Here is a 25,217-nt window from a genome sequence, read left to right as displayed (position 1 = left end):
ATCAAGTTATAGCCCAACATGCCCAGATTTCTCTTCTAGGTTTTGCTGGTTCAGGGAGCAGATCTCTTAGTTCTTTTCTTCCTCCCCCCCCCCCCCCCACCCCGCCTCTGGTCACAGTCATCTCACCCCTGCCACCACCTTATCCCTTGAGTTTGGCTTCCAATTCTGGTTTTTCTCAGCTCCCCCATTTCTCAGTATTTCTCAGTCAGCTCCTGAGAAACTCCTATCCTTTCTCCTCCGTCAGAGTTGTACTTCATCCACCATAGCTGAGTGTATGCTCAGGAGTGGAGCTCTCTGGGAAGCTGCAGGTCTACAGTGGGGCCACAACTCAAGTATCAGCTGCTTCCTGCTCCCTGATTAGGACCAATGCTTCCCACAGAAGCTGAGTTGAAGAATCAGTGGCTCTGCTCCACTTCTCTTTCCAATCCTCCTCCTGCTCCTCCCTCTCATCTTCCTGTCCTTCCTCCTCCCATCCCAGCCTCTGCCACTCTCCTCCTCTTTCTTCTTGTTCCTCCCTCCTCCCCTCTTCTTCCTCTTCTGGGCTTCCTCCTCTCCTCCATCTGTTATGCCCTTGGTCTCTCTGCCCTGCTCCCAACCTGTTGCTTCCAGCCTCCATTCCTCAGGTAGTTAACTCTTCTTCCTACCCAAACTCAAACTGCCTCCTCCTTGCTTTTCCCCAGTCTACAGTGAATGGTATAATCACTGGTGGCTACTCAATTTTGGAGTCCAGCACCAAATATAAATGTGGGACCTCATATTTAAAAAGCAGGGGAGAAATGCTTTTCCTGGTTCTCTTGCAGGCTTTGGTATTTCCTTTGTTCTCTTGTATCAGTGGAAAGTTCCTTTGTGAGGTTCTTAAAAATTTTTGGTCACACTATTGCCTCTCTTGCATCAGTGGAAAGTTCCTACTACTCCTTGCTCGCTCACCTGCTTGGAAGAGGAAGTAGGGACATTATCATAATCTGGCTCTCTCTTATTCTTAAGGGACTTGGGTCTTCTAAGTGTTCCCACATTGCTCTCAGCAGGATGGAATCTCTAATAGGTGAGGACAGGCTCTTTTAGCATCCCTTCTCCACTTTTCTCCTTCCTCCAGCTGCTGTGTGTCTTCACCCATGTTCTGAAGACAATAGAACTTTCTTCCCTTCCCCCTCCCATGCTCCCAGCCTCCCTCCTTTTCTGTATGGGAGATAGTGGGGCAAGATCTGGTTGGGACTTCCTGCCTTTCTCAGATCTCAGGCTTGTACCATGAGGAAGGATTTCTCTGGTCTATATATTTGATTCCAGTCTTTCAGGAGCCCTTGGTGAAGTACATGGAAAAAAGTGAATTTCCCTTGTCTATGGATCCTAAGGGTTCTATATATTCACACTAGCCTTTAGGAATTTATTAACAGTTTTAGCTGAATTATTCTTACTGTCTTGTGCAGCATCTGGTATCTGTCCAAAATAAACAAGGATTTGCTTTTCTTATTTCCTTGGAAGAATCTATCTTTCCTTAAATTTTGGGTTAATTGTTGGCCTTGATACTTCAATATTGTGATGGTTTCAAGAAAAGTTGTGATTTTGATTATCCAGCTTTTAAAAATTACAAATATTCCAGTGAAGCTCTTTCTGGGTTTCTATTTTCTAATCTTAATTTTCCCAAAAGTTTTCTTCTTTGAATTAGCTCAATATAATTTCTGATTAGTTACATACTAAGAAATAATAAAATAAATAGCCTAAATGCATCTATCCAGGTGATAAGTAGCATAAACAAATATTTAAGAGACTTTGAATAGTTATAAACACCATGAATGAGGGAGATCAGCATTTCCAGCAGAGAGCAGCATATGATAAAGCAAGCATGGAACATTCAGGGAAGATCAATAAGAAGAGAATCTTGTATAAATAACTCCAGAATATTCTATTCACTTTACTTCCCACATATTATTAATAGTTTCTTGTTATGTGTTGACCTAAAACAAATAGATGATGAGATATATCCCAAGACAAGATGGGTTTATTCAGGAAGAACAGAGGATTGCAACTTGGCATCTGCAATCATGGTAAGCCATGTGAAATACTGAGAACCCCCACTTCGGGTTTCCTGACTTTAATTAATTGAGGTTTTTGTTTATTAATTTTTACATCATTAATAAGAGATTTACAGCAGGATCCTTTGTGTAAACATCATACTTATTAGCATGTACTTTAGTAAAAAAAAAAAACACTCTAAAGTTTCTCATTTCATCAAGTAAGGTTTTTTGTTGTTGTTCAGTTGCTAAGTTGGGTCTGACTTTGGGACCAATGGGCTACAACACACCAGGCTTCCTGTCCTTCACTATTTTCCAGAGTTTGCTCAAACTCATGACTATTGAGTTGGTGATGCTACTTAACCATCTCATCCTCTGTCACCCCTTCTCCTTTTGCCTTCAATTTTTCCCAGCATCAGGGTCTTTTCCAGTGAACCAGCCCTTTGCATCAGGTGGCCAAAGTCTTGGAGCTTCACCTTCAGCGTCAGTCCATCAAATGAACATTCAGGATTGATTTCCTTTAGGATTGACTGGTTTTGATCTCCTTGCTGCCCAAAGGACTCCCAGGAGTGTTTTCTAGCGCCACAATTTGAAAGCACCAGTTCTTTGGTGCTCCACTTTCTGTATGGTCCAACTCCCACATCTGTACATGATTACTAGAAAATCCATAGCTTTGACTATATGGACCTTGGTCAGCAAAGTGATGTCTTTGTTTTTTAACATGGTATGTAGGTTTGTTTTAACGTTCCTTTCAAGGAGCAAACATCTTTTAATTTCATGGCTGCATTCACCATCCACAGTGATTTTGGAGCCCAAGAAAGTAAAATCTGTCACTGCTTCTACTTTTTCCTCTTCTATTTGCCATAAAGTAATGGGACCAGATGCCATGATTTTAGTTTTTGAATGTGGAGTTGTAAGCCAGCTTTTTCACTCTCCTCTTTCACCTTCCTCAAAAGGCTCTTTAGTTCCTCTTCACTTTCTGACATTAGGGTTGTGACATCTGCATATCTGAGCTTGTTGATATTTCTCCCAGAAATCTTGATTCCAGCTTGTGATTCATCTAACTTGACATTTTCCATGAGGTACTGTGCATATAAGTTAAATAAACTGGGTGACAATATACAGCCTATTGTACTCCTTTCCTAATTTTGAACCAATCAGCTGTTCCATGTAAGGTTCTCACTGTTGACCCACATATAAGTGGACCTTAAGAAGCATTACTACAAAGCTAGTGGAGGTGATGGAATTCCAGCTGAGTTGTTAACTAAAAGATGATGCTGTTAAAGTGCTGCACTCAATATGTCAGTAAATTTGAAAAACTCAACAGTGACCACAGGTCTGGAAAGGGTGTTTTCACTACAGTCTCAAAGAAGGGCAGTTGAAAGAATGTTCAAACCTTGATTCAATATCTAACTTAATTGCAGTTTTGGCCTTCATCAGAAATGTAATCATAATCAACCATTTTGTAATTTTGAATTGGCACCAATGAGATAATCTTTCAGATAGGCGCTCTCCAACTTCCAGAGGAAGAAGAGGCAATCTACATGATAAAATTCTTGCCATTCCCTTCCCCTCAAACATACGTTCTGCCTTAAAATAACCCTTTCTTTTCTTTTGAAAATTACTCCTCTGCACCACCTTTCTTCCTATAAAAACCCTCCATTTTATACTGTTCCTCTGTGTACCCTTCCAGCTGCTAGAAAGAATGCTGCCCAATTCATGAATCATCGAATAAAATCCATTAGATCTTCAAATTTACTCAGTGAAAACAATTTTTTAAACAGGCTATAGGTCAAATACCTCAAGGCAATGTCTGAAGACGAGATCCTGTTGGGTAAACAAAACAGTTAAGGGCCACCATTTTGGCAAATGTTTCAAGGAGGCTGGTTTTTTTTTTTTTTTTTTCTTTGTTGTTGTTTGTTTAGAGTTTATACTTTATAATATATATACTTTATACTTTATAATAAGTCCCAGCACGCCAAGATTTACAATTCTTGTTTTAGATGTTTACTTTCCCAAGGAATTTAAAACATCCTTGAATAAAGTGATTGTATTTTCAGCCACTACATAACACAATTCACAGGTGTAATAGATGTTTGGTTTCAGGCAGATGCTAAGTGATTCTTTGGTGAGTGAATATATGTCAATAAAGGTCAAATAGAGGAAGTTTTTCTTTACATGTTTCAATATTCCTGTGGTCTTTGTGATGGCTACTGGCTATTCCCTAAGAATAATGAAGAATATGTGTCAGTTTATCACTTCATGGGGAATAGATGGGGAAACAGTAGAAACAGTGTCAGACTTTATTTTTTTGGGCTCCAAAATCACTGCAGATGGTGACTGCAGCCATGAAATTAAAAGATGCTTACTCCTTGGAAGAAAAGTTATGACCAACCTAGATAGTGTATTCAAAAGCAGAGACATTACTTTGCTGACTAAGGTCCGTCTAGTCAAGGCTATGGTTTTTCCAGTAGTCATGCATGGATGTGAAAGTTGGACTGTGAAGAAGGCTGAGCACCGAAGAATTGATGCGTTTGAACTGTGGTGTTGGAGAAGACTCTTGAGGGTCCCTTGGACTGCCAGGAGATCCAACCAGTCCATTCTGAAGGAGATCAACCCTGGGATTTCTTTGGAAGGAATGATGCTAAAGCTGAAGCTCCAGTACTTTGGACACCTCATGCGAAGGGTTGACTTATTGGAAAAGACTCTCATGCTGGAAGAGATTGGGGGCGGGAGGAGAAGGGGATGACCGAGGATGAGATGGCTGGATCGCATCACGGACTCGATGGACGTGAGTCTGAGTGAACTCCGGGAGATGGTGATGGACAGGGAGCCCTGGCGTGCTGTGATTCATGGGGTCACAAAAAGTCGGACATGACTGAGCGACTGAAATGAACTGAACTGAACTGAACTGGCTATTCCCTAAGAATAATGAAGAATATGTGTCAGTTTATACTGTTTCTCAGAGAACTCATAGGGGATTCTGAAAAAGCTAATAAAGGAAACAAGAAAAGTCAGAGATATGAATGAGGTGAGGTGAAGGTGAGAAAGAGGAAGATAATATTTGAGGAAATATTCAGAAAAGCAAGAGAAAGACTGATGGAAAAGAACAGGGGCATGAGAATATTAGATAGGATGTTAAGAAGATGGTTAGTTTCATTCTTTTATTGTATGAATGAGAAAAGAGGCCTTACAAATACATTGATTTCTAACAAGATTTGGTCCATAGCAGTTAAATCATAGAAAGGTGAGCAGAATGGATGTTGGTGACAAGGAGAGACACTGGAATCCAGAGAGGAGTATCAGAAGTGGAAGGGAAATGAATATCTGAGTATGTGGTCCAGGGCTTAGGGAAGGAGCAAGCTTTCTTTCTTCAGTCAGTGACTAAAAGAAAGGTTTGCCTGTTGGCAGGAAGAGGAAGTCAGAACAGAGGTGTTTTGGGGTAGGTTTGTTTAGAACAGAAATCAAAGACCTACTTTTCTGTGAGGAAGGACATCTGCAAATGTGATGCTGTTTTTGCGACTTTCATTGTTCCTTACTCTCCTCCCAGGTGGTGACAATGAAGAGGATAAGAGCTCTTATCCAGGAAGGTGTGTGTGTGTGTGTGTGTACCCATGCATGCATGCATGTGTGCCTGTGTAATGGTTTCCCCAAGCTGGAGATTGAGAGTTATCAGCCCAGTTCCATTCTAAGTGTCCCCGACTCCAGGTCTCTGTGCTCTCTTGAAAGCTGCATATAACTAACTTTTGGGACCCTGGGGCAGCCAAATGTCCACTGAGATATCGATGGCTTGCCTTTTCTATTATATACTAAGTTTCCCCTCTTTAGTACCTTCTTTCTCCATTCTCTCTCCTTCCCAATGTCCCTTCCAGGAGCCAATCTCCTTCTAATTCATTTGGATTTTATAATTTTATAACCATTTCTGGGTACAAAATCTGGGCTTAGCTTAGTTGGGTGACTTGCAGACTCATGGCTGGAAAAGCAGCTCTCACACAGTCATTGACCTTTGGCCTTTGTCCAAGGGCAACGTCAACAATGAGGAGTTAATGGAACTGCAAAGTGTATCTCACAGGAGATTCACTATAGTTTTGCAGGCATTTCACAACAGTGCCAATCAATGGCATCTTGAACGTAAGTTCAGTTCCCTCAATGGGTATTGGGGATACAGTGTGAGGTGTGTGTGTGTGTGTGTGTGTGTGTGTGTGTGTGTGTATCTCTGAGTTTCGTATTTCTCTAATATACATCCTCCAATCAATTTCCACTCAATTCTGAACCTTACCTCTCCCTACCATAGAACAGCAGTTGGGCAAAGGGTGTAATCCAGACCCTGTCTTCCCATAATGTTCAAGACTTCTGTTATTTACTTATACATTTCCCTCTCATTGACTGAAGGCTTGTGGTTTATTATATTCCAACAGTGGTCACCTGTGACAGCCCCTTCCACTTGACTCTGACTAGATACCTTCATTTTCCTCACTCTGTGTTGGACTCCTTAAAGTGTGACTTTCTTCCCCATTCAATCTCTTCAGCAATCTCTATTTACACACTCAATATAACCTATTGCATTCCACTCACTCTTGATTATTATACTCCCCACTGTCTCACACTAAGTCCTTCCTTATTATATTATCTATTATCCACACCCTTTATATTGCCTTCTTCAAATACTTTTCTCCTCATGCCATTCATCTCTTTCTCAATCTCCAACTTCCACCAATTTCCTTTTCTTTGAACCTTTGTCAAGCCAATCTTGCTTCATTTCCTCAAATCTTCTAAACTTCTTCTTTCTGCTTTCATCATCTTTTGATTCACTTTTTCCTTTTAATGTCCTATTTTCTCTGATTGGTAACTCCTCTTCCCTAGATCCCTTTGAAATACAGATAACAGAAGGCTGTGAGTTGCATGTTGGTGAAGCCTCAATAGACTTTGTGTGGTTTGCTTATCAAGGATCAGAACTGCTGAGCTTCCAGACAAGCCATGTTGGTCAGCAGACTATTTAGCTTTTGCGGACACACCCAGGAAATACATAAGCTGCTGAGTGACATCTGCCCATGTTTCCTCTTGGGTCTTCTTGAGGCAGGCAAGGCATATCTCCAGATTTGAGGTCAGTCCTGCACTCTCTCTCCACAAATTTTTTGTTCTAAAATAACACCTTCTCATCTTCCTAATAAGGAGCCAAGTGGGGGAGGGGATAATGGGTGACAACTGCTAACGATGGGAAAAGTATGTCCATCTAAGATGACGTGAAGCTCTGAACCTCTTAGTCTGTACTAGAGTCCTCATCTGACTATTTTCTCTGTCCTCTGCAGTACGACTAGAGGCCTGGCTCTCCCCGGGCCCCAGTCCTGGCCCTGGCCACCTGACACTGGTTTGTCATGTCTCTGGCTTCTACTCAAAGCCCATTTGGGTGATGTAGATGCAGGGTGAGCAGGAGCAACAGGGCACTCAGAAAAGTGATGTCTTGCCTAAAGCTGATGGGACGTGGTATCTTCGGGTTTCCTTGGATGTGGAAGCCAGTGAGGCATCTGGCCTGAGTTGCCAGGTGAGGCACAGCAGCATAGGAGGCCAAGACATCATCGTCTACTCGGGTGAGGAAGAACTGGAGTCCCACTGGGATGGGAATAGGTGGTCCTCAAGCAGAGCAGGGGAGCTAGATGAAAAATTTGGGGATTCTAAGGACTCCAGACGCAAAAGGAATAAAAATTAGAAATACGAGAGTTGACAATGAGAGCCCCTTAGATATAGGAAAGAGGTTAGATGGAGTCATCTCTGATGAGAGATAGGAGAGGAAATAGGGAAGAAGGAGATTTTTGAGGCAGATGCTTGAATAACAAATGAAGGGCACAGAAATGCAGTAAAACAGTGGGTCGGTTTGAGAGGACACCCTTGTGTGCACATCCATCCACAGATCATCACTGCTCTGTGGGTTGGATCATTTTGGCAGTGACTGTGCCCCTGGTACTCCTAACAGGTCTTGCATTTTGGCTTAGGAAGCACTGGTGAGTTGTTGTGTCCATTTTTCCTACACTTTCCCTCAGTCTCCACTTGCTTGCCCATCTCTTTTTCGTTCTCTTTTCTGTTTTCCTCCTCCCAGCGCCTTCCTTCTTATCTATCAGCTCCTTCCTTCTCACCTCCATCCCATGTAGAATGACTTCCATCTCTATTCTCATCAGGACACACTGTGAGCCCCCAAGCACTCTTCTCCCTTTGGAAAGAGATCCCAGCAGCTCAAGAGCTCAGGACACATGTAGACATAGGATAGTCATACATACATACAAGGAGAGTTATACATACTCTCCTTGTATACCTGTTTTGGTTGTTGTTTATTTCTACTTAATGATCAATATAAGCTAAATGTAATTTTTCAGAATTATTTTTCTATCCTGTGTTATAAGGCTTTAAAATTCATAATTTAAATTCTGAATGGAATTAAGTCCAAGGGCCCTTGGTGTATTTAGATGTGAATAGACCATCAGGCTTATTTCAGATGCCACTTCCTGAAGAAGACCTTCCCTGATTCACAAGCGGGAGCTGTCTCTGCCTCATCTAAAGTACTATCACAATTTAACTGGATTTTGCTAAATCTTCTCCTCACTTTAGACCTTTTGTTGTGGCTATTTAAGTTCCTTTTCCCTTCTAATTTTTAAGCTTTTTGAGAGCAACATCCACGTCTTTTTACTATTTGTATCCCTGTCAAATTGTCTTACCTGCATGCACTATGCTCTCAGTAAAAGTCTGTGTTGAATTTGCACCAAATTTATAGTCTTCTAAAACTCTTTTCCTTTCTGCCATCTTTGTTGTGTTAAGGCATCTGATGCTTGTCTGGTTAGAAGTCTCAGTTTGGCAAGAAATTTTGCACTTTTTTAGTTATTTTCTTTGAATTGAAACAGATGCAATTTTCCATTGATTGCTCTTTTTTTCTTTTTAAAATTTGTTTTACTGAAGTATAGTTGATTTCCAATGTTGTGTGAATTTCTGTTCTAAAGCAGTGTGATTCAGTTATATATATATATATATATATATATATACATACATACACACACACAAGAATATATAAAAGAATATGAGAATATTCTTATATTCAATATATTTCATATTACATATATTTTATTTATTTATAATATAATTATTATATTACTTAATGAATATATATTAATATATATTTCATATTCTTTTTCATATTCTTTTCCATCATGGTTTATCACATGGAATCGTGGTCTATTGAATACAGCTTATATCATTATATCACTTATATCATGGCTTATTGAATATAGTTCCCTGTGATATGCAACAAGACTTTGTTTATCCATTCTATAAACAGTGGTTTGCATTTGCTAATCCCAAACTCCCAATCCATCCCTCGCTACTCTATCTCCCCCTTGGCAGTCACAAATCTATCTGTATGCTTTAGAGTCTGTTCCTGTTTTATAGATAAATTCATCCGTGTCATAGTTTAGATTCCACATATAAGAGATATCACATCGTATTTCTCTTTCTCTTTCTGACTTACTTCACTCAGTATGATAAGCTGTATGTCCATCCATGTTGCTGCAAATTGCATTATTTCATTCTCTTTTTATGGTCTAGTAGTGTTTCACTCTATACATGTGTCACATCTTTATTCATTCATCTGTTGATGGACATTTAGGTTGTTTCCATATCTCGGCTATTGTAGGTAGTGCTACCCTGAACATAGAGGTGCATGTGTCTTTCTGGATTAGAGTTTTGTCTGGGTACATGCCCAGGAGTTGGACTGCCAAATCATAAGGCAGCTCTAATTTTAATTTTTGATAAACCTTCAAACTTGCCTCTGACCATTCTTATTATCTAACTCTGGAAGCCTATTGGTGTGAAAGTTTTGCCCCAAGTGTTTAAACAGAAAGAAGAAGGTGGAATGTAGGCCCTAATTATTCAGGGTGGTTTAAGGACAGGTAGCAGAACTTATTAGAAATATCAAGCCTTGAGTCAGTGGACTTGATCTAGTAGGCCTACAGGTGTAAAATAGACACTTTCCAAAGAGAAACAAAAAGAAGACAAATCTACATTGGAACACTGGCATCAATGGCAGACACTCCCAGAAAGATCCATTCTGACAAAGCAGAAGGGTCACCACCCCTTTTTTCCACCAGACTGTGGAATGGACTTTGACAGTGGATAACTGTTGCAGAGAAGGAGTAATTGTTGCAGAGAATAACTAATTTTGACTCGATGTTGGAAACTGTTTCTTTGACCTGCTTTTCATTGGTACTGTTATTAAGAGTTCAGTTCAGCTGCTCAGTCGTGTCCGACTCCCTGTGATCCCATGGACTGCAGCACACCAGGCTTCCCTGTCCATCACCAAAACTCATGTGTATTGAGTTGGTGATGCCATACAACCATCATATCCTCTTTAGTCCTCTTATCCTCCCATCTTCAATCTTTACCAGAATCAGGGTCTTTTCAAATGAATCAGCTCTTTGCATCAGGCGGCCAAAGTATTGGAGTTTCAGCTTCAACATCAGTCTTTCCAGTGAACACTCAGGACTGATCTCCTTTAGGATGGACTGGTTGGATCTCCTTGCAGTCCTAGGGATTCGCAAGAGTCCTCTCCAACACTACAGTTCAAAAGCATCAGTTCTTCAGCACTCAGCTTTCTTTATAGTCCAACTCTCACATCCATACATGACTACTGGAAAATCATAGCCTTGACTAGATGGAACTTTGATGACAAAGTAACATCTCCGCTTTTTGTTTTATTCTTTTTCTTTTCTTTCTTTTCTCTTTTTTTCTTTATTTTTTTGGGAGGCTAATTACTTTACAATATTGTATTGGTTTTGTCATACATTGACATGAATCTGCCACGGGTGTACATGTGTTCCCCGTCCTGAACCCCCTCCACAACCCTCCCCATCCCAGCCTTCTGGGTCATCCCAGTGCACCAGCCCTGAGCACCCTATATCATGCATCAAACCTGGACTGGTGATTCATTTCACATATGATAATATACATGTTTCAATGCCATTCTCACAAACCAAATCACCCTCTCCCTCTCCCACAGAGTCCAAAGACTGTTCTATACATCTGTTTCTCTTTGGCTGTCTCACATAAAGGGTTATCATTATCATCTTTCTATATTCTATACATATGTGTTAGTATACTGTATTGGTGTTTTTCTTTCTGGCTTACTTCACTCTGTATAATAGGCTCCAGTTTCATCCATCTCATTAGAACTGACTCAAATGTATTCTTTTTAATGGCTGAGTAATATTCCATTGTGTATATGTACCACAGCTTTCTTATCCATTTGTCTGCTGATGGACATCTAGGAGGCTTCCATGTCCTGGCTATTATAAACAGTGCTGCAATGAACACTTGGGTCCACATGTCTCATTCAATTCTGGTTTCTTCGGTGTGTATGCTCAGCAGTGGGATTGCTGGGTCATAAGGCAGTTCTATTTCCAGTTTTTAGAGGAAACTCCACACTGTTCCTCATAGTGGCTGTACTAGTTTGCATTCCCACCAATAGTGTAAGAGGGTACCCTTTTCTCTACACCCTCTCCAGCATTTATTGCTTGTAAACTTTTGGATAGCAGCTATTCTGACTGGCGTGAAATGGTACCTCATTGTGGTTTTGATTTGCATTTCTCTGATAATGAGTGATGTTGGGCATCTTTTCATGTGTTTGTTAGCCATCTGTATGTCTTCTTTGGAGAAATGTCTGTTTAGTTCTTTGGCACATTCTTTGATTGAGTCATTTATTTTTCTGGAATTGAGCTGAGGGTTTGCTGGTATATTTTTGAGATTAATTCTTTGTCAGTTGCTTCATTTTCTATTATTTTCTCCTATTCTGAGGGCTGTCTTTTCACCTTGCTTATATTTTCCTTTGTTGTGCAAAAGCTTTTAATTTTAATTAGATCCCATTAGTTTATTTTTGCTTTTATTTCCAGTATTCTGGGAGGTGGGTCATAGAGGATCCTGCTGTGATTTACGTCGGAGAGTGTTTTGCCTATGTTTTCCTCTAGGAGTTTTATAGTTTCTGGCCTTATGTTTAGATCTTTAATCCATTTTGAGTTTGTTTTTGTGTGTGGTGTTAGAAAGTGTTCTAGTTTCTGTCTTTCTTTTTTTTTTTTTTAACAAGTGGTTGACCAGTTTTCCCAGCACAGCTTGTTAAAAAGATTGTCTTTAATCCATTGTATATTCTTGCCTCCTTTGTCGAAGATAAGGTGTCCATAGGTTCGTGGATTTATCTCTGGGCTTTTTATTTTGTTCCATTGATCTATATTTCTGTCTTTGTGCCAGTACCATACTGTCTTGATGACTGTGGCTTTGTAGTAGAGCCTGAAGTCAGGCAGGTTGATTCTTCTTTCTCAAGTTCCATCCTTCTTTCTCAAGATTGTATTGGCTATTTAAGGTTTTTGTATTTCCATACAAATTGTGAAATTATTTGTTCTAGTTCTCTGAAAAATACCATTGGTAGCTTGATAGGGATTGCAGTGAATCTATAGATTGTTTTGGGTAGTATATTCATATTCACTATATTGATTCTTCCGATCCATGAACATGGTATATTTCTCCATATATTTGTGTCATCTTTGATTTCTTTCATCAGTGTTGTATAGTTTTCTATATTTAGTTCTTTTGTTTCTTTAGGTAGATTCATTGCTAAGTATTTTATTCTTTTCATTGCAATGGTGAATGGAATTGTTTCCTTAATTTCTCGTTCTGTCTTCTCCTTGTTAGTGTATAGGGATGCAAGGGATTTCTTTGTGTCAATTTTATATCCTGCAACTTTACTATATTCATTAATTAGCTCTAGTATTTTACTGGTGGAGTCTAAAGGGTTTTCTATGTATAGGATCATGTCGTCTGCAAGCAGTGAGAGTTTTACTTCTTTTCCAATCTGGATTCCTTTTATTTCTTTTTCTTCTCTGATTACTATGGCCAAAACTTCCAAAACTATGTTGAGTAGTAGTGGTGAGAGTAGGCACCCTTGTCTTGTTCCTGACTTTAAGGAAAATGCTTTCAACTTTTCACCATTGAGGATAATGTTTGCTGTGGGTTTGTCATATATAGTTTTTATTATGTTGAAGTATGTTCCTTCTATTCCTGCTTTCTGGAGGGTTTTTTTTTTTTTTTTAATCATGAACAGATGTTGAATTTTGTCAAAGGCTTTCTCTGCATCTGTTGAGATAATCATATGGTTTTTATTTTTCAATTTGTTAATGTGGTGTATTATGTTGATTGATTTGCAGATATTGAAGAATCCTTGCATCCCTGGGATAAAGCCCACTTGGTCATGATGTATGATCTTTTTACTATGTTGTTGGATTTGGTTTCCTAGAATTTTGTTAAGAATTTTTGCATCTATGTTCATCAGAGATATTGGCTTGTAGATGCTTTTTTTGTAGCATCTTTGTCAAGGTTTTGGTATTAGAGTAATGGAGGCCTCATAGAATGAGTTTGGAAGTTTACTTTCCTCTGCAATTTTCTGGAAGAGTTTGAGTAGGATAGGTGTTAACTCTTCTCTAAATTTTTGGTAGAATTCAACTGTGAAGCCATCTGGTCCTGGGCTTTTTTTGCTGGAAGATTTCTGATTTCAGTTTCAATTTCTGTGCTTGTGATTAAGCACAGAAGGGTCTGTTAAGATTTTCTATTTCTTCCTGGTTCAGTTTTGGAAAGTTATAGTTTTCTAAGAACTTGTCCATTTCTTCCAAGCTGTTCATTTTATTGGCATATTGTTGGTTATAGTAGTCTCTTATGATCCTTTGTATTTCTGTGTTGTCTGTTGTGATTTCTCCATTTTCATTTCTTATTTTGTTGATTTGATTTTTCTCCCTTTGTTTCTTGATGAGTCTGGCTTGTGGTTTGTCAATTTCATTTAACTTCTCAAAGAACCAGCTTTTGGCTTTGTTGATTTTTTTCTATGGTGTCTTTTGTTTCTTTTGCATTTATTTCTGCCCTAATTTTAAAGATTTCTTTCCTGCTACTAACCCTGGGGTTTTTGATTTCTTCCTTTTCTAGTTGCTTTAAGCATAGAGTTAGGTTATTTATTTGACTTTTTACTTGTTTCTTGAGGTATGCCTGTATTGCTATGAAGCTTCCCCTTAGCACTGCTTTTACAGTGTCCCATAGGTTTTGGGTTGTTGTGTTTTCATTTTCATTCATTTCTATGCATATTTTGATTTCTTTTTTGACTTCTTCTGTGAGTTGTTGATTATTCAGCAGCGTGTTATTCAGCCTCCATATGTTGGAATTTGTAATAGTTTTTCTCCTGTAACTGACATCTAATCTTACTGCATTGTGGTCAGAAAACATGCTTGGAATGAGTTCATTAAAAAAATTTTTTTTTACCAAGGTTAGATATGGCCCAGGATGTGATCTATCCTGGAGAAGATTCCATTTGCACTTGAGAAAAAGGTGAAATTCATTGTTTTGGGGTGAAATATCCTATAGATATCAATTAGGTCTAACTGGTCTTTTGTATCATTTAAAATTTGTGTTTCCTTGTTAATTTTCTATTTAGTTGATCTATCCATAGGTGTGAGTGGGCTATTAAAGTCTTCCACTATTATTCTGTTACTGTTAATTTCCCCTTTCATACTTGTTAGCATTTTCCTTAAATATTGCAGTGTTCCTATGTTGGGTGCATATATATTTATAATTGTTTTTTTTTTTTTTTCCTTTTTTTTAATTAAATTTTAAAACCTTTAATTCTTACACGTGTTCCCAAACATGAAACCCCCTCCCACCTCCCTCCCCATAACATCTCTGTGGGTCATCCCCATGCACCAGCCCCAAGCATGCTGTATCCTGCGTCAGACATAGACTGGCGATTCAATTCTTAAATGATAGTATACATGATAGAATGCCATTCTCCCAAATCATCCCACCCTCGCCCTCTCTCTCTGAGTCCAAAAGTCCGTTATACACAGCTGTGTCTTTTTTCCTGTCTTGCATACAGGGTCGTCATTGCCATCTTTCTAAATTCCATATATATGTGTTAGTATACTGTATTGGTGTTTTTCTTTCTGGCTTACTTCACTCTGTATAATCGGCTCCAGTTTCATCCATCTCATCAGAACTGATTCAAATGAATTCTTTTTAATGGCTGAGTAATACTCCATTGTGTATATGTACCAAAGCTTTCTTATCCATTCATCTGCTGATGGACATCTAGGTTGTTTCCATGTCCTGGCTATTATAAACAGTGCTGCGATGAACATTGGGGTACATGTGTCTCTTTCAATTCTGGTTTCCTCGGTGTGTATACCCAGCAGTGGGATTGCTGGGTCATAAGGTAGTTCTATTTGCAATTTTTTAAGGAATCTCCACACTGTTCTCCATAGTGGCTGTACTAGTTTGCATTCCCACCAACAGTGTAAGAGGGTTCCCTTTTCTCCACACCCTCTCCAGCATTTATTGCTTGCAGATTTTTGGATCGCAGCCATTCTGACTGGTGTGAAGTGGTACCTCATTGTGGTTTTGATTTGCATTTCTCTGATAATGAGTGATGTTGAGCATCTTTTCATGTGTTTGTTAGCCATCCGTATGTCTTCTTTGGAGAAATGTCTATTTAGTTCTTTGGCCCATTTTTTGATTGGGTCGTTTATTTTTCTGGAATTGAGCTGCATAAGTTGCTTGTATATTTTTGAGATTAGTTGTTTGTCAGTTGCTTCATTTGCTATTATTTTCTCCCATTCTGAAGGCTGTCTTTTCACGTTGCTTATATTTTCCTTTGTTGTGCAGAAGCTTTTAATTTTAATTAGATCCCATTTGTTTATTTTTGCTTTTATTTCCAGAATTCTGGGAGGTGGATCATAGAGGATCCTGCTGTGATTTATGTCTGAGAGTGTTTTGCCTATATGCTCCTCTAGGAGTTTTATAGTTTCTGGTCTTACATTTAGATCTTTAATCCATTTTGAGTTTATTTTTGTGTGCGGTGTTAGAAAGTGATCTAGTTTCATTCTTTTACAAGTGGTTGACCAGTTTTCCCAGCACCACTTGTTAAAGAGATTGTCTTTACTCCATTGTATATTCTTGCCTCCTTTGTCAAAGATAAGGTGTCCATATGTGTGTGGATTTATCTCTGGGCTTTCTATTTTGTTCCATTGATCTATATGTCTGTCTTTGTGCCAGTACCATACTGTTTTGATGACTGTGGCTTTGTAGTAGAGCCTGAAGTCAGGCAAGTTGATTCCTCCAGTTCCATTCTTCTTTCTCAAGATTGCTTTGGCTATTCGAGGTTTTTTGTATTTCCATACAAATCTTGAAATTATTTGTTCTAGTTCTGTGAAAAATATGGCTGGTAGCTTGATAGGGATTGCGTTGAATTTGTAAATTGCTTTGGGTAGTATACTCATTTTCACTATATTGATTCTTCCAACCCATGAACATGGTATATTTCTCCATCTATTAGTGTCCTCTTTGATTTCTTTCATCAGTGTTTTATAGTTTTCTATATATAGGTCTTTAGTTTCTTTGGGTAGATATATTCCTAAGTATTTTATTCTTTTTGTTGCAATGGTGAATGGAATTGTTTCCTTAATTTCTTTTTCTACTTTCTCATTATTAGTGTATAGGAATGCAAGGGATTTCTGTGTGTTGATTTTATATCCTGCAACTTTACTATATTCATTGATGAGCTCTAGTAATTTTCTGGTGGAGTCTTTAGGGTTTTCCATGTAGAGGATCATGTCATCTGCAAACAGTGAGAGTTTTACTTCTTCTTTTCCAATTTGGATTCCTTTTATTTCTTTTTCTGCTCTGATTGCTGTGGCCAAAACTTCCAGAACTATGTTGAATAGTAGTGGTGAAAGTGGACACCCTTGTCTTGTTCCTGACTTTAGGGGAAATGCTTTCAATTTTTCACCATTAAGGATAATGTTTGCTGTGGGTTTGTCATATATAGCTTTTATTATGTTGAGGTATGTTCCTTCTATTCCTGCTTTCTGGAGAGTTTTTATCATAAATGGATGTTGAATTTTGTCAAAGGCCTTCTCTGCATCTATTGAGATAATCATATGGTTTTTATTTTTCAATTTGTTAATGTGGTGAATTACATTGATTGATTTGCGGATATTGAAGAATCCTTGCATCCCTGGGATAAAGCCCACTTGGTCATGGTGTATGATCTTTTTAATATGTTGTTGGATTCTGATTGCTAGAATTTTGTTGAGGATTTTTGCATCTATGTTCATCAGTGATATTGGCCTGTAGTTTTCTTTTTTTGTGACATCTTTGTCAGGTTTTGGTATTAGGGTGATGGTGGCCTCATAGAATGAGTTTGGAAGTTTACCTTCCTCTGCAATTTTCTGGAAGAGTTTGAGTAGGATAGGTGTTAGCTCTTCTCGAAATTTTTGGTAGAATTCAGCTGTGAAGCCGTCTGGACCTGGGCTTTTGTTTGCTGGAAGATTTCTGATTACAGTTTCAATTTGGGTGCTTGTGATGGGTCTGTTAAGATTTTCTATTTCTTCCTGGTTCAGTTTTGGAAAATTGTACTTTTCTAAGAATTTGTCCATTTCTTCCACATTGTCCATTTTATTGGCATACAACTGCTGATAGTAGTCTCTTATGATCTTTTGTATTTCTGTGTTGTCTGTTGTGATCTCTCCATTTTCATTTCTAATTTTATTGATTTGATTTTTCTCTCTTTGCTTCTTGATGAGTCTGGCTAGTGGTTTGTCAATTTTATTTATCCTTTCAAAGAACCAGCTTTTGGCCTTGTTGATTTTTGCTATGGTCTCTTTTGTTTCTTTAGCATTTATCTCTGCCCTAATTTTTAAGATTTCTTTCCTTCTACTAACTCTGGGGTTCTCCAATTCTTCCTTTTCTAGTTGCTTTAGTTATAGAGTTAGGTTATTTATTTGACTTTTTTCTTGTTTCTTGAGGTATGCCTGTATTGCTATGAACTTTCCTCTTAGCACTGCTTTTATAGTGTCCCACAGGTTTTGGGTTGTTGTGTTTTCATTTTCATTAGTTTCTATGCATATTTTAATTTCTTTTTTGATTTCTTCTGTGATTTGTTGGTTATTCAGAAGTGTGTTGTTCAACCTCCATATGTTGGAATTTTTAGTAGTTTTTCTCCTGTAATTGAGATCTAATCTTAATGCATTATGGTCAGAAAAGATGCTTGGAATGATTTCGATTTTTTTGAATTTATCAAGTTTAGATTTATGGCCCAGGATGTGATCTATCCTGGAGAAGGTTCCATGAGCACTTGAAAAAAAGGTGAAATTCATTGTTTTGGGGTGAAATGTCCTATAGATATCAATTAGGTCTAATTGATCTAATGTATCATTTAAAGTTTGCGTTTCTTTGTTAATTTTCTGTTTAGTTGATCTGTCCATAGGTGTGAGTGGAGTATTAAAGTCTCCCACTATTATTGTGTTATTGTTGATTTCCCCTTTCATACTTGTTAGCATTTGTCTTACATATTGCGGTGCTCCTATATTGGGTGCATATATATTTATAATTGTTATATCTTCTTCTTGGATTGATCCTTTGATCATTATGTAGTGTCCTTTTTTGTCTCTTTTCACAGCCTTTGTTTTAAAGTCTATTTTATCTGATGTGAGTATTGCTACTCCTGCTTTCTTTTGGTCTCTATTTGCATGGAATATCTTTTTCCAGCCCCTCACTTTCAGTCTGCATGTGTACCTTGTTTTGAGGTGGGATCTTGTAGACAACATATATAGTGGTCTTGTTTTTGTGTCCATTTAGCCAGTCTTTGTCTTTTGATTGGGACATTCAACCCATTTACATTTAATTATTGATAAGTATGATCCCGTTGCCATTTACTTTATTGTTTTGGGTTCGAGTTTATACACCCTTTCTGTGTTTCCTGTCTAGAGACGATCCTTTAGCTATTGGAGAGCTGGTTTTGTGGTGCTGAATTCTCTCAGCTGTTGCTTGTCTGCAAAGCTTTTTATTTCTCCTTTATATTTGAATGAGATCCTTGCTGGGTGCAGTAATCTGGGCTGTAGGTTATTTTCTTTCATCACTTTATGTCTTGCTATTCTCTTCTGGCCTAAAGAGTTTATATTGAAATATCAGCTGTTATCCTTATGGGAATCCCCTTGTGTGTTATTTATTGTTTTTCCCTTGCTTCTTTTAATATTTGTTCTTTGTGTTTGGTCTTTGTTAATTTGATTAATATGTGTCTTGGCGTGTTTCGTCTTGGATTTATCCTGTTTGGGACTCTCTGGATTTCTTGAACTTGGGTGACTATTTCCTTTCCCATTTTAGGGAAGTTTTCAACTATTATCTCCTCAAGTATTTTCTCATGACCTTTCTTTTTGTCTTCTTCTTCCTATGATTTGAATGCTGGGGCACTTAACATTTTCCCAGAGGTTTCTGAGGTTGTCCTCATTTCTTTTAATTCTTTTTTCTTCTTTGTTTCATTTATCTTTTCCATTCTATCTTTTACCTCACTAATTCTATCTTCTGCCTCTGTTATTCTACTGTTGATTCCCTCCAGAGGAGTGTTTTTTGATATAATTTATTGCATTATTCACTATATATTGACTCTTTTTTAATTTCTTCTAGGTCTTTGTTAAACATTTCTTGAACTTCTCAATCCTTGTCTCCAGGCTATTTATCTGTAACTACATTTTATTTTGAAGATTTTGGATCATTTTCACTATCATTATTTGGAATTCTTTATCAGGTAGATTCCCTATCTCTTACTCCTTTGTTTGGTTTGGTGGGCATTTATCATGTTCCTTTACCTGCTAAATATTTCTCTGCCTTTTCATCTTGTTTATATTGCTGTGTTTGGGTTGGCCTTTCCATATTCTGGCAGTTTGTGGGTCTTTTTTATTATGGAGGTTCCTCACTGTGGGTGAGGTTGGATGTGTGGCTTGTGAAGGTTTCCTGGTTAGGCAAGCTTGTGTCAGTGTTTTGGTGGGTAGAGCTGGATTTCTTCTCTCTGGAGTGCAATGAAGTGTCAAGTAATGGGTTTTGACATGTCAGTGGGTTTGGTGTGACTTTGGGCCACCTGGATATTGATGCTCAGGGCTATATTCCCGTGTTGTTGGAGAATTTGTGTGGTATGTCTTTTTCTGGAACTTGTTGGCCCTTGGGTAGTGCTTGGTTTCAGTGTAGGTATGGAGGTGTTTGATGAGCTCCTGTCGATTAATGTTCCCTGGAGTCAGGAGTTCTCTGGTATTCAGGATTTGAACTTAAGCCTCCTGTCTCTGGTTTTCAGTCTTATTCTTACAGTAGCCTCAAGACTTCTCCATCTATACAGCATGGATGATAAAAAATTTAGGTTAATGATGAAAAGTTTCTTTACAGTGAGGGACACTTGGAGAGGTACACAGAGTTACATGGAGAAGAGAAGAGGGAGGAGGGAGTTAGAGGTGACCAGGAGGAGAAGAGGGGGAAACAAAAGAGGAGAGAGCAAGCTAGCCAGTAATCACTTCTCTATGTGCTGTCCACAGTCTGGACCCCTCAGAAATGTTCATGGAGTTACACAGAGAACAGAAGAGGGAGGAAGTAGATAGAGGTGGCCAGGAGGATAAAAGTAGGAATCAAAAGGAGAGTGACAGATCTAGCCAGTAATCAGTTCCCTAGGTATTCTCCACAACCCAGAACACACAAAGAGATTCACAGAGTTGGGTAGAAAAGAGAAGTGGGAGGGAGGAGATAGAGGCAACCTGTGGAGAAAAAGGAGAGTGCAAAGGGGGAGAGAGCAATCCAGCCAGTAATCTCACTCCCAAGTAAAAATGGGTCGTGAAGATTGGATTCTTAAAGGTACAAAATTGATAACAAATGCCAAAAAGCAAAGATTAAAAATCTAAAGTAGAGTTTAGATTCTCAAAAATACAATATTAAAGGAAAAAGCCAAGTCACAACATTATTTTGTATATATATATGAAGTTTGCTTTAAAAATTGGGTCTTTTTTTTTTTTTTTGCAAAGTTATAGTAGGTTATAAAAATGAAAATTAAAGTAGTAATAGAGGACTTAAAAATAAAAAAAATATTTAATTAACAAAATGATAATAGTGAAAATACATCTAGGACTTTCTCTGGTGTTGTTGTGGACAGTGTGGGATCAGTTCATTAACTGATCCAACTTACTTTTCTCAAGATCTCTAGGCCCCTTTCTGTGTAGTCGGTGCTAACTGTAGGGTTTTAATCTATCACACCTGTCACTTCCAAGGAGGTTCCCTCTGTTTATTTTAGCTTCTTCTGTTTACTGGCCTCTTCAGTGTCTAATTTCCACCCTGACACAAGGGGGTGGTGGTGTGGACACTTTTTTAGGTTAACTTGTTTAATTGTGCTGTGGGGAGGGAGGAACACTGTAAACAAATAACACTGGCATCTGTGGGGAGTGCTCCCAGTGTCTCGGCCACACTGGGTTTGCCCCCGCTTACAGCGTGTGTGCTTTCCCTATTTACACTGCTTAGGGTCTAGGTTGCTCTGCTGGGAACTGTCTGAGGCTGGCCCTGGGTTGCGTGCACTTTCCAGGTCTGAACCTTTCAGGTTTAGGTTCTTGGATACTCCACAAAGGCGCAGACTTGAATGGGCCTGCATTTTGTGCCCTTCCCCAGTCCGAGGAGCTCAGGTGACCAGGTGCTTGGAGAGTGCTGTCGCTGCAACTTATCACCTCCTCCGTCCCTGCCGCTCGGTTTTCTGGGTGCACAACTGGCGCACCTTCTCAGGTGTGCTGTGTGTCTCTCCAGGGAGGCTGATTTCTGGCTGCGACCCTCCCAGTGGATGTAGACCATCCAGAATCCCAAGTAGTCTTGGTTAGCAAGGACGCCTGCTTTCAGTTTGATAAATGATGCCTCTCCGGGGCCGCAATTGCCCCTGTCTCTGGTGGGGGATGGGCCAGTCTGCAGCCAGCTAGCTCTGCTCAGTCCTTTGTTCTGTGAGCAGGCCTGGCAGTGTCTTAGGTTAGGGCTTTTTGCAGGCATTCAGGCCCAGTCCTTACCCTGAGCAATGCCGTCCATGCCTCCCTGTCCAATCCCTGCTTGCTAGTGGTGAGTGTAAGCATCTGCGCTGCTTCTCCACTGGGAGTTGCCTTTAGGCTCATAACCTGTGGGTTTTAATTATTTATTTATTTTCCCTCCCAGTCATGTTACCCTCTGAGGTTCCAAGCCTCCCCACAAACTTGCCACTGAGAGTGTTTCCTGGTGTTTGGAAACTTCTCTCTTTTTCAAGACTCCCTTCATGGGACGGATCTCCATCCCTACCTCTTTTGTCTCTCTTTTTATCTTTTATATTTTGTCCTACCTCCTTTCAAACACAATGGTCTGTCTTTCTGGGTGACTGATATCCTCTGCCAGCATTCAGAAGTTGTTTTGTGGAATTTGCTCAGTGTTCAAATGTTCTTTTGATGAATTTGTGGGGGAGAAAGTGGTCTCCCGTTCCTATTCCTCTGCCATCTTAGGACCACCCTGCCATACTTTTTAATATGCTGTCTAGGTTGTTCATAACTTTTCTCCCAAGAAGTAAGAATTTTTTAATTTCATGGCTGCAATCACAATCTTCAGTGATTTTTGGAGCCCCCCAAAATAATGTCTGACACTGTTTCTCCATCTATTTGCCATGAAGTGATGGGACCAGGTGCCATGACCTTAGTTTTCTGAATGTTGAGCTTTAAGCCAATTTTTTCACTCTCCTCTTTCACTTTCATCAACAGGCTCTCTAGTTCTTTACTTTCTGCCATAAGGTGGTGTCATCTGCATATCTGAGGTTATTGAAATTTCTCCTGGCAATCTTGATTCCAGCTTGTGCTTCTTCCAGCCCAGAGTTTCTCATGATGTACTGTGCATATAAGTTAAATAAGCATGGCAACAATATATAGTGTTGATATACTCCTTTTCCTATTTGGAACCAGTCATGTGTTCCATGTCCAATTCTAATTGTGGCTTCTTGACTTGCATACAGATTTCTCAAGAGGCAAGTCTGGTATTCCCATCTCTCAGAATTTTCCACAGTTTGTTGTGATCCACACAGTCAAAGGCTTTGGTGTAGTTAATAAAGCAGAAATATATGTTTTTCTAGAACTCTTTTGCTTTTTCAATGATCTAGTGGATGTTGGCAATTTGACCTCCGCTTCCTCTGCCTGTTTCTAAAACCAGCTTGAACATCTGGAATTTCACATTTCACGTATTGTTGAAGCATGGCTTGGAGAATTTTGAGCATTACTTAAGTAGAGTGTGAGATGATTGCAATTGTGTCGTAGTTTGAGCATTCTTTGACACTGCCTTTCTTTGGGATTGGAATGAAAACTGATCTTTTCCAGTCCTGTGGCCAGTGCTGAGTTTTCCAAATTTGCTGGCATATTGAATGTAGCACTTTCATAGCATCATCTTTTAAGATTTGAAATAGCTCAACTGGAATTCCATCACCTCCACTAGCTTCATTTGTAATGAGGTGTCCTAAGGCCCACTTGTCTTTGCATTCCAGGTTGTCTGGCTCTAGGTGAGTGATCACACCATCATGATTATCTGGGTTGTGAAGACCTTTTTTTTGGTACAGTTCTGTGCATTCTTGCCACTTCTTCTTAATATCTTCTGCTTTTGTCATGTTCATACTATTTCTGTCCTTTATTGTGCCCAACTCTGCATGAAATGTTCCCTTGGCATCTCTAATTTTGTTGAAGAGATCGCTAGTCTTTCCCATTCCATTGTTTTCCTCTATTTCTTTCAGTGATCATCGAGGAAGTCTTTCTTATCTCTCCTTGCTATTCTTTAGAACTCTGCATTCAAATGGGTATATCTTTCTTTTTCTCGTTTGGTTTTTGCTTCTGTTCTTTTTACAGAAATTTGTAAGGCCTTCTCAGACAGCCATTTTGCTTTTTCATATTTCTTTTTCTTGGGGATGGTCTTTATTGCTGTCTCCTGTACAATGCCATGAACCTCCGTTCATAGTTCATCAGGTAATTTGTCTATCAAATCTAGTCCCTTAAATCTATTTCTCACTTCTAATGTATAATCATAAGGGATTTGATTTACGTAATACCTGAATGGTCTAGTGTTTTCCCCTAGTTTCTTAAATTTAAGTCTGAATTTGGCAATAAGGAGTTCATGATCTGAGCCACAGTCAGCTCCCGGTCTTGTTTTTGCTGACTGTATAGAGCTTCTCCATTTTGGCTGTAAAGAAGATAATCAATTGGGGGAAGCAGTCCTAAGATGGTGGAGGAATAGGACGGGGAGATCACTTTCCCACAAATTCATTGAAAGATCACTTGAACACTGAGCAAATTCCACAAAACAACTTCTGAATGCTGGTGGAGGACGCCAGGCACCGAGAAAGTCAGCATATTGTTTTTGAAAGCAGGTAGGACAAAATATAAAAGGTAAAAAGAGAGACAAAAGAGTTAGGGATGGAGACCCATCCCAGGGGGGGAGTCCTGAAGGAGGAGAAGTTTACAAACACCAGGAAACCCTCTCACTGGCGGGTCTGTGGGGAGTTTTGGAATCTCAGAGGGCAACATAATCAGGAGGAAAATATAAATAAATAAAACCCACAGATTATGCACCTAACCACAACTCCCAGTGGAAGAGTAGCCCAGACTCTCGCATCCACTACCAGCAAGCAGCGGCTCAACAGGGAGGTGCAGGCTGCATTGCTTAGGGTAAGGACCAGGCCTGAATGCCATGAAAACAATTGAGGAAGTTAATGTGAGACAGCAACCCAAACTGTGGGATCGGTTCAGTTCAGGTCAGTCGCTCAGTCATGTCCGACTCTTTGCGACCCCATGAATCGCAGCACGCCAGGCCTCCCTGTCCACCACCAACTCCCGGAGTTCACTCAGACTCACGTCCATCAAGTCCGTGATGCCATCCAGCCATCTCATCCCCTTCTCTTCCTGCCCCCAACCCCTCCCAGCATCAAAGTCTTTTCCAATGAGTCAACTCTTCGCATGAGGTGGCCAAAGTACTGGAGTTTCAGCTTTAGCATCATTCCTTCCAAAGAAATCCCAGGGTTGATCTCCTTCAGAATGGACTGGTTGGATCTCCTTGCAGTCCAAGGGACTCTCAAGAGTCTTCTCCAACACCACAGTTCAAAAGCATCAATTCTTCAGGGCTCAGCCTTCTTCACAGTCAAACTCTCACATCCATACATGAGCACAGGAAAAACCATAGCCTTGACTAAATGGACCTTTATTGGCAAAGTAGTGTCTCTGCTTTTGAATATGCTATCTAGGTTGGTCATAACTTTCCTTCCAAGGAGTAAGCATCTTTTAATTTCATGGCTGCAGTCACCATCTGCAG

At 39.4% G+C, this 25,217-nt stretch overlaps 1 pseudogene; it reads left to right on the top strand.

The window, feature by feature from the left end:
- The first annotated feature begins 5,568 nt into the window (after window positions 1–5,568).
- Window positions 5,569–25,217, top strand: part of LOC138097826 (T-cell surface glycoprotein CD1a-like) — a 29,779-nt pseudogene continuing 10,130 nt past the window's right edge.

The sequence above is a fragment of the Capricornis sumatraensis genome, chromosome 2 (genome assembly GCF_032405125.1).
Source record: "Capricornis sumatraensis isolate serow.1 chromosome 2, serow.2, whole genome shotgun sequence".
In the NCBI taxonomy this organism is placed as follows: Eukaryota; Metazoa; Chordata; class Mammalia; order Artiodactyla; family Bovidae; genus Capricornis; species Capricornis sumatraensis.
Note: the sequence above shows the minus strand (reverse complement) of the source record. Positions and strands in the feature narration are given on the sequence as shown.